The following is an 8,825-nucleotide window of genomic DNA, read 5'->3' as shown; positions in this document are numbered from 1 at the left end:
TGGTCTCAGGTAGATATTTAATAATCCCATTAACGCCAAGAGTTCCTTTGAATGCCTCTAGCTCTAGGGAAGACTTTGTTCCCAAGACAAATCACCCTGAACTTATGAACTTTGGTGTTGATTTATTAAGGCTGTGTTGTCTTTTGTTAATTCCTCCAAAACAGAAGTCTCAGTTTTGATGTGAGCAATTAATCGGTACTGCACCATATAACTCAGAGTGGAGGAAAGAAAGCCCTTTTATAGCAGATCTGAACATATTTTATACATTTATTTGTAAAGCTCTTTAGGTGTAAAATCCTTGAGACTCTCTCAGAGTGCTCTGCACAGTCTGCCCCGTGCCAGACACACATTAAGGACTAATCCACGGCTTTGATAATGTCTTCTCTCCGGTGAGTCCAGCAAACACTTCATCATCATCATCATCATTAAAATCTACATTCTTATCTAGAAACAGATTGCTAAAGTCCTGTCCACGGAGGAACCTAAAAATGTGTTCCAGTGTCACAATTCCAATGCCCCCACTTAGTAAAACCATCCATGATCCTGTAAGTCTATGACCCAAACTTCTACTTTTTCTTCGGGTCCTAGGGACTGAACCCAGGGGTACTTCACCATTGAACTGCCTCTCCAGTTGGCTTTTTTTTTTTTCTTTTAATTTTTGCGACCGGGCCTCCCTAAGTTGCTGAGACTGGCTTTGAACTTATGATCTTCCTGCCTCAACCTCCCAAATCTCTGGAATTACAGGCTTGGGCCACCGCCCTCCCGGCCCCCACTGCTGCACTTTCAAGACCTCGCTTCACGGCCCTTGTTCCTGCCAGTTCTGGGCAGTACTGGCCTTCGCTCTGCTGTCTGATTCTCCGGGAGTCCTTTAAGAACAGTTGAGGACCCATGTGTGGAGGCACCGTCTGTAAGTACACTTTCTTCGGAGCCAAAAGTTTTCGAGATTCTTTTATGCATCTACTAAAAATAACAACAGACTGCAAAGTGCTGAATCTGGGGGAGTGGAAGGTCAGTGTCACGTGGCTGGAAAGCTTCTGTGTGCAGAAAGCTCTTAACAAAAGCAATATTTTGTTTAGATAAAAGCTTCGCATTTTTCCCCTGACCTGCGGCAGACCCGCTCAGCGGGGGTGGAGCGCACACCTGCTTTCGGGAGGCCAGCGCCAGGCTGAGGCCACGGAATCCCGCCCTGCTGTGTCCACGCGGGCCTTGACCAGCGCAGTTGCTCCAAGCTCCCGAGATGCAGCAAAGCTGCCCACTCACATCCAGGGCTTAGGCGAGACCTGGGCGCGCTCCGGGAAATGCTCCTAACATTCTGCTCTGTGCGACCCAGGGGACCAGGCTCTGAGCCTGGTGGGAACGCACCGACCTCCCGGGACTGCGCGGCTTGACTCTAGCTGCGGACTGTCCTTCAGGGAAAGCGTTGGGGGTTGGACAGCCTGCGTGCACCGCTAGGATAGGGTTTGAATCCGCCCAAACCCAGGCGCTCTCGCCAAAAGAACAGCTGCACTGACGACAAACCTAGGACAGGATGCATGCCATTGCTAACTAGGAGGAAGGAAAACGCAAATAGTTGTTAAAAATGGCGAACCCACTTCACTTAGGCCGATGTCTGGGCCCACCCTCACACGGGATGAGAATACAGGCTTCCGCACCGCGAAGCACCGCGCAGCACCCAGTGCGCCACAGCCAGCGGCAGCCCCGCCCCGCACCCAGCTCCAGCCATAGCCTCGCTGGCTCCAATCTCGTCCCTCACCCAGCTCCAGCCCTGGCAGTACTGGAGAGCATTAGGTCCTCCCAGTCACCACCCAGCTCTCCACCCGCCCCAAGTTTGGGCCAGGACGCAGGAGTCTTTCAGAAAGCCGGGTAGGCTGGTCCTGCACCTGGCTCCCTCCCTGGGAGGAGGGGCTAGGCGCTGGGCTGGAAGCTGGCACCCTGAGCCTTCCTCTTTCCCAGAACAAGTCCTGGGGGAAGATCAGAGGTGAGCAAGCCATGATGCTTGGGGAAAAGCCAAGACCTCCCTGCCCTGGGACCTCAAGTGTCTTTTTGGATTTCCAAATCCTGTCCCAGCCTTGGCAGGACTGGGTGTATTTACTCTGGTTTTATGGCTACTGGGCCTTTTGGTAACCTCAAGTGTAAGGTCCTATTTAATGCCTGGTTTTGTTAGGAATGTGTCTGGTCACCAACCACAGGAAACTGAGAAGGCAGGAAGAAGACACTGTCCCCAGAGTTGTCCTAGTTCACCTAACACTCAGTGCTCACTTCTCCTGAGTGCCTGATGGGATGGGGTTCCCAGCTAAGCTCCGCCTCCTTCCTGGTCTATTAAGTGCACCTGGGTTTGCTACTCTCTGGTGTCCTTTGGTCTGCAGCTGAGATACCACCAGCCTTCTGCCTGAATCTGGATCACTTAAAAGGACTGTATCCTGGAGCCCCAGGGCTGTGACATGCAAGGTACAGGCTGGGCACACCCAGTTATGATGGGCAGCACATGTGGCCCCAGAGAGATGCTCAACTGTGCCCTGACCTAGGGACCAGCATTAACCAGGCCTGAAATGCTGACCCTGGGAAGAAGCTTCACTGTCCAGACATGCAGCATGGTGGTCCTTCCAGCCAGACTGGACATCTCCCCGCCCCCACCCCCCGAAGCGTGACACCAAGCTCCTTCTGCAGGAGGACTTAGAAGTCAGGTCAGAGCCCTAGCCTCCAGGGGCCCATGTTCCCAGTCCAGACAGATCTGACTCCTGGCTGACCTGCATGTCCCCTCAGGCTGCTCAGCCTCACAGAGGGTTGGGTCCCTTCTTTAACAGTTAAATAATGATGAATTCTGTTCTTGCAGGAGCTTGTCAGGATTTAACGAGGGTCGGCAACTCCAAGGTACCAGAAGGGCGGGTTTTCCCCTCCTCCCACCTCTGTCATCCCCAGACTCTAGTGGCACCGAACACTTTTAAGGAATGCAATAGAACGTGACCCAAGGCTCATGGCCTCTGGTGACTTCGAGAGGCTTCAAAGCACAGCCAAGCACAGCAGCACCACAGTGTCTCTGCCAAGGCTGTAGCCCACAGTCTTTCATTTACTCCTTACAAAAATAGTGGCCCTATTTTTGTCCCACTTTTGTGACAAGGAAATGAAGGCCCACAGAGAGCAGGTGAGCTGCCCAAGGGTGACTCAGAGAGTGGCCGTGCACACCTGAGTTGGCTGGTCATCGAACATGCTGCTGATACCCCCGGAGAACAACGATAAAAATTGTTCAGCGTGTATCAAGGGCTGAGGGTGTTGCTCCGTGGAGGCCTGCACTGAGCATGCACAAGGCTGGGTTCCATCTAATTTATTAAGGAAATCCCTTAGAAATTAGCAAGAAAGGGAGAGTAGGACTCCCAGGGCTTGCGCTCTGCTCCGTGTCTGCACGGCCTGGGATGCCATGGCTCTCTGCCGCCCAGGCCGGGGAGATGAGGGTACCTTCTCCTAGGTCCTTCCTCCACTGCATGAGGGCTGCTGGTGGAAACTGGGGAAATTGGGCTCTTAGATACTTTCCGCTCTCTACCCATGTGGGCCAGGCAGCTCCCGTGACCTGAGGTCAGGCTCCCAACAGTGAGTGACTGACCCAAGCACAGGCCGCCCACCCACAGGAAAAGTGCAGGAGGGGTGGACAGAAACAGCAGGGTGGAGGGCGCTCACAGCAGCCTGCCAGCGTCCCTGAGCCTCTGCGTCCCTAAGGCCTCCGTTATGGCCAAAGTGAGGGTGTGCTCTTCAACACCCAGACCCTGGCTCCTGCCTCGGGCCTTCTCCTCCTGGGAGGCTCCTCCCCGGGACGGCTGCAGGCAGCGTTCTTCTCATTCTTCTGATACAGACCTAAACGGAATTGCTTTAGGAAAACCTTTACCACTGGCTGCAGGGCCCTGCCGGCCCGTCCTGTCTCACTAGTCTGATTTCTTCTCAGCACTTATCACCACCCCAAGTTACCAGTTTACCACTGCTAGAGCATGAATCCCTCCAGGCAGGAACACTGCTGTCTCCTCAATGCCATCCCCACCACACTGTTCTTGGCATATGCTGGATGCTTGTGAGTGCCATCTCAGTGAGCAGACTCAGAATCTCACCGTGGAATCAGGGTTTGTCCCCGCTCTACATATTTCACCCACTGTCTTCCTCCTAGAATTGAGCTGGCAGCAAAATATCTCAGGACAACTTAAAACACACACTTTGAAAATGGGTAAAGATTGGATAAGTGTTTCTCACAAAGGGATATTCAGACAGTCTACTCAGGCGGCAGGGACCACAACTTCCCTAGTCCCTGGGGACTCAGTACCACCAGCAAAGTTGAAGTGAAAACTGTCCACAGGGACGTGAACAACCAGAGTTTGCACACACTAGTGCTTCTCAAATTCCACGTGGTCAGAGGCCAGCTCTCTCCTTTTCTTTTTAAATGTCCAATTCATGGCAGTCCAAAGCACAGTTTCACTGAGCTCACCCAGCATGATGCACATTCCACGTGTGCCTCCTTGTGCAAGTGTGACAGCCTCTGAACCAGCCTGCACACTGGAGGCCCAGCCGGCCGCCTGACCACTGCTCTGTGTCACAGCAAGTTTGCATATCTACAAAGGGCTCTGAATGTGCACACACAACTTCTGGACCTGCCTCCTTGCACATGAACCTACAGCTCAGGGTCCACACTTGGAACAGCACCGCTTCACCAGGTGGTGTGTGCACATTGGCAGGACCACTTTGTCAGGGTGTACTCAAGTCCAGCACACACACACACCCTGCAACCCAACATCACTGCAGCACACACACCCAACCAGAAAGTGTACACGCTGCATCGAAGCACTCAAGCTCCTTTACAGCAGAACTGCAGGAGCGCCAACTGAAAATAAACCGACATTACCAGGAAAGAACGTTACAGACGATATTCTTCATCAACATAGACATAAGAGTCCTCTTTTAAAAAAAAGTAAAACAAATGCAACAATCTACACAACACACTAAAGGAAATGCAAGTTTGCTTCAACATCTGAAAATCAATGTTGCTAAAATTAATAAAGCACTTGATAAAAATGCAAAGTTAACTCATGAGAAATTTCTGTGCAGTAAGAATACAATCATTTCTATGTGATTCATTTCCCGTATTTGATATGGGACGTGTAAATTTGACGCAAGCCAGATGGGGACTCTCATGGCTGATGGCATGCCTGATGGTAGAAAGGGAAGGCTGGACTTGTACCCTGGAGGGCAGGGAGGCCACCTGTTCTCACCACTCCTCTCACGGTGCCCGAGACTCCCTCTCGAACAACGAGATGTGTATAAACTGGAGAGAAAGAGGCAAAACCACTGCTGTTAGCGGCTGACTGGTGATTTATGCAGAAAATCCTGATGGATCTACAAAACTCCTTCAAGAGCTAATGAGTGGATTTGGAAAGGCAACGGAATGCAAAGTCAGTATGTGAAAAGGCCCTTGTGTTTCTATGTCAGCAGCAAATGATCAGAAAATGAGTTTAAAACTCCTTTACAATAGCCTACAAAACAGAAAACACACGGAAATAAATTTCACCAAAGACACTGAAAACAGAGGCTACGACAGCCCAGGATAAATGGAGAGGTATCAATCGTGCTTGTGGCTCAGGGCACTCAGTTCTGTTATCGGTCTGTGGGGTTGTGTTTTTCTATATATAACCCCTATATTTTACTTTATTTTATGTGGAATATTAAAAGCTGGCCACATGGAAGTTGAGAGCAGAAGGGTGGTCCCAGAGGTTGGGGCTGCTGGAGGAGGGCGGCAAAATTTGAAGGATGGGCAACAAGTCCCAGTTAGAGAGGAGATAGAAGTTATGTCCTATAGGTTTGCAAAAGTTTGAAGAAAGGATTTTGAATGTTTTCACCTCAAATAAATGTCAAATGTTTGAGGAGAGAGATAAGTTGACCCTGATTTAAACACTACTGAAATCATCACATAGTACCTCATTGATGTGTGTAGTTTTTATTTTTATGTACCATTTAAAAATAACATGATTTTAAAAAAGAGAAATCAGTCATCTGTGGGGATGGAGACTGAGTGGAAGAGGAATTTCTGGGGGTGTTGGGAACATGTCATGTTCCCTAGGGTGGTGGTGACATGGGCGAGCCTGTTGAAATGTAGGCTTAAGACACAGGCTTTTCAATAAATATTTGCCTTGATTTTTAAAAAACAGGTTGCAGAATGTTCATCTAAAGTAATACCGTTTATGGGAAACTTGAAAGTACTCAAAAACAAGTACCTGTGGTTTGTAGAACTATGCAATACCCCTGGTGGAGCAAGTCTCCAAGCAGCCCCAGGACAGTGGCTACCTCTGAGCAGGGAGAGAGAAGGCCTGCCTCTTTGTCCCCGGTGATACTGTGGCAATAGCGAACTAAAAACACAGCTACAATAAAGTCAACGGAGGCCAGGGCTCTCACTGTGGAGGACAGAGCCACCAACATGGAAAGGGAGGAAACGTGTCCCCATCCATGGGATTGGAGTTCGAGGGATTAGTGCCAACCCCTGTACTTCATGCAGACCTATGAACAGATACCTTAATGTCCGTGTGTGTATATGCATTCATACGCATGTCCTGGAGCTGACTAATGGACAACCTGGGAATGGCAGGACCTCAGTAGCATTGGGCACAGTTTGCACCACCTCGAGGCATCCACATACCATTTTCCACCGTGCTCCCCAGAGAGGCAGATTCTAAGATGGGTTAGGGAAAGAGAAAACGGAGCCTGGACCAACTTCCTGTACCAGAAAACAAGGAAGTGTTCCAAGAATGATGGGGATGGGTCAGAAGGACCCAGAAGCTACGCTTTTGCTTTACTCGCCGTGATCAAAAGACCTGAGAAGAACAGCTGAGAGGAGGAAAAGTTTATTTGGGCTCATGATTTCAGAGGTTCAGTCCACGGTCAGCCAAGTGCCCACAGTGAGGCAGAGCCTCAGGACAGAAGGGCCTGGAGGAGGGGAACAGCTCAGAACATGGCAACCAGGGAGCAGGAACAGAATATAGACCCCCGAGGCACAGTCCAGTGACCCACTTCTTCTAGCCACACCCCACCTGCCTGCAGTCACCAGTTAATCCCCATCTGTAGATTAATCCACTTGAAATCTAACCATTTTACTCTGAACAGTCTCTCATTGTCTCACCCTTAAGTTTTGGGGGACACCTCATATCTAAATCCCACCAAGCCAGCTCCCCTGGTGAAATCAAGAACAACATGAGCTGCAAAGACTAATAATGAGAGAATCGTATTAAAATTTACTGAACAAATCAGGAACAAATCAGGAAGCCACAAGAACACATAAATAAGAATAAACTAAATTTTGGGTAAGAATGAAATATTTCTGTAGATTCAAAATATCTCCCCTCAGAATAACAGTTGACCGTGTAGGAGAAGAGAGTGGAGGAATCTGAGAGTCCTTTCATCAGGGGATTGCATGACCACCAGGAGGGATGAATGCACGGTCGCTGTCCACACCCTCACCTCTGTAACACGCGCCACAGGGGTGGGGTTCAAATCTCATCACGAGAACCGTCAGACACACCCACACCCACTGTCACGCTCAGATGTGTCCAGGTCATGAAAGTCAAGGGATGGCCGAGAGCTTGCGCCAGGCAGAAAGGCACTGAGGAGACGGGACCCTGGCTGCAGCCTGTGACTCCCAGGGCCCTTCTCCGCAGGCCGCAGCACAGACAGGCAAAGCTGGGGTGGGGCTGGGACCTTCCCAGTCTGGGTGGCTGCGTGTTTGTGAGAGCTGCCCAGGACGTGGGCTGGGGAGGGTGTCAGGTGGGCCACCACTGTCCCCTGGTTCAGGGAAAAGTCTCTTTTCTTCACTTGAAATTGTATATGTTTATGGTTATTTCAAAACAAAAAGGGAGGTAAGAAGGCAGGAAGAACAGGGAGAAGAAGTGCAGGAGGGCCCTGTATTAAGTTCACCTCACACGTCGACTCAGGTTCTTTAGAGGCCTTTCACACACAAGTGAAAACAGAATGTCTACCTCCTCCACATCCGTAAACCTGAAATCCCCAAGCCCCTATCAGCAGAAGTAACTTTATTAGAGATCCTCGGACATTGATTCTTTGTCTTCGGGGTCTAGGTATTTTTGAGCTGAATCTTTTTTTTGGTTTGGAAGCTGAAGCCTCTATATTGAAGTTTAGGACTGTTGGTAAAGTTTCAGACAAATGAGACTTGGCTCTGACCCCTGATGTCTCATTAGGTCCTTGGGCTTTGGTACATTCTCCCGGCAGAAGTTTCCCGGCCTCCGTCAGAGATCAGAAAACATTCTTTTCTGTCACGCTTCACAATGAAGGGAAAGTAGAGAAAGCAAGACTTCACTCAGAACTTCCTATTCAAGATCGTTCCCCCTTTTCTTAATAAACCAAAAGCTAAGAATGGAAACTGTTGAACCCAAGGAACAGCACATAGTATAAAGCATAGCTTTTGGTTTATTAAGAAAAGCCCAAGGACCTAATTTTGCTTACAGAAATAAAAACACTGCAGAGACAAGTGAGCACCCGTCAGAGCACCTCCCACTGCCCATCTCTCCCCTGCAGAGGTAGCCACTGTCCTCTGGATGCTGGGGAGACTCTTTTACAGAGATCTACAAACTGCATATGCTAGGTTTTAAACACTCAAAGTCTTATGTAAACAGTGTCACTTGCTGTGAATATTCTACCACTTGCTTTTTTTTTATTGAGGCAAAATATGTTGAAAATGGTCCTGCTCCATTCACACTCCAGACCACACTTGGAGCCTATTCCTGAGGGGACTTAGCCACCACATGGGGAAAGAGGCCCAGCCCTCTAATTCCTGGGATCCAACACCC

Source organism: Urocitellus parryii, chromosome 1, assembly GCF_045843805.1.
Source record: "Urocitellus parryii isolate mUroPar1 chromosome 1, mUroPar1.hap1, whole genome shotgun sequence".
NCBI lineage: Eukaryota > Metazoa > Chordata > Mammalia > Rodentia > Sciuridae > Urocitellus > Urocitellus parryii.
The sequence above is the reverse complement of the archived record's forward strand: the minus strand, read 5'-3'. Positions refer to the sequence as shown.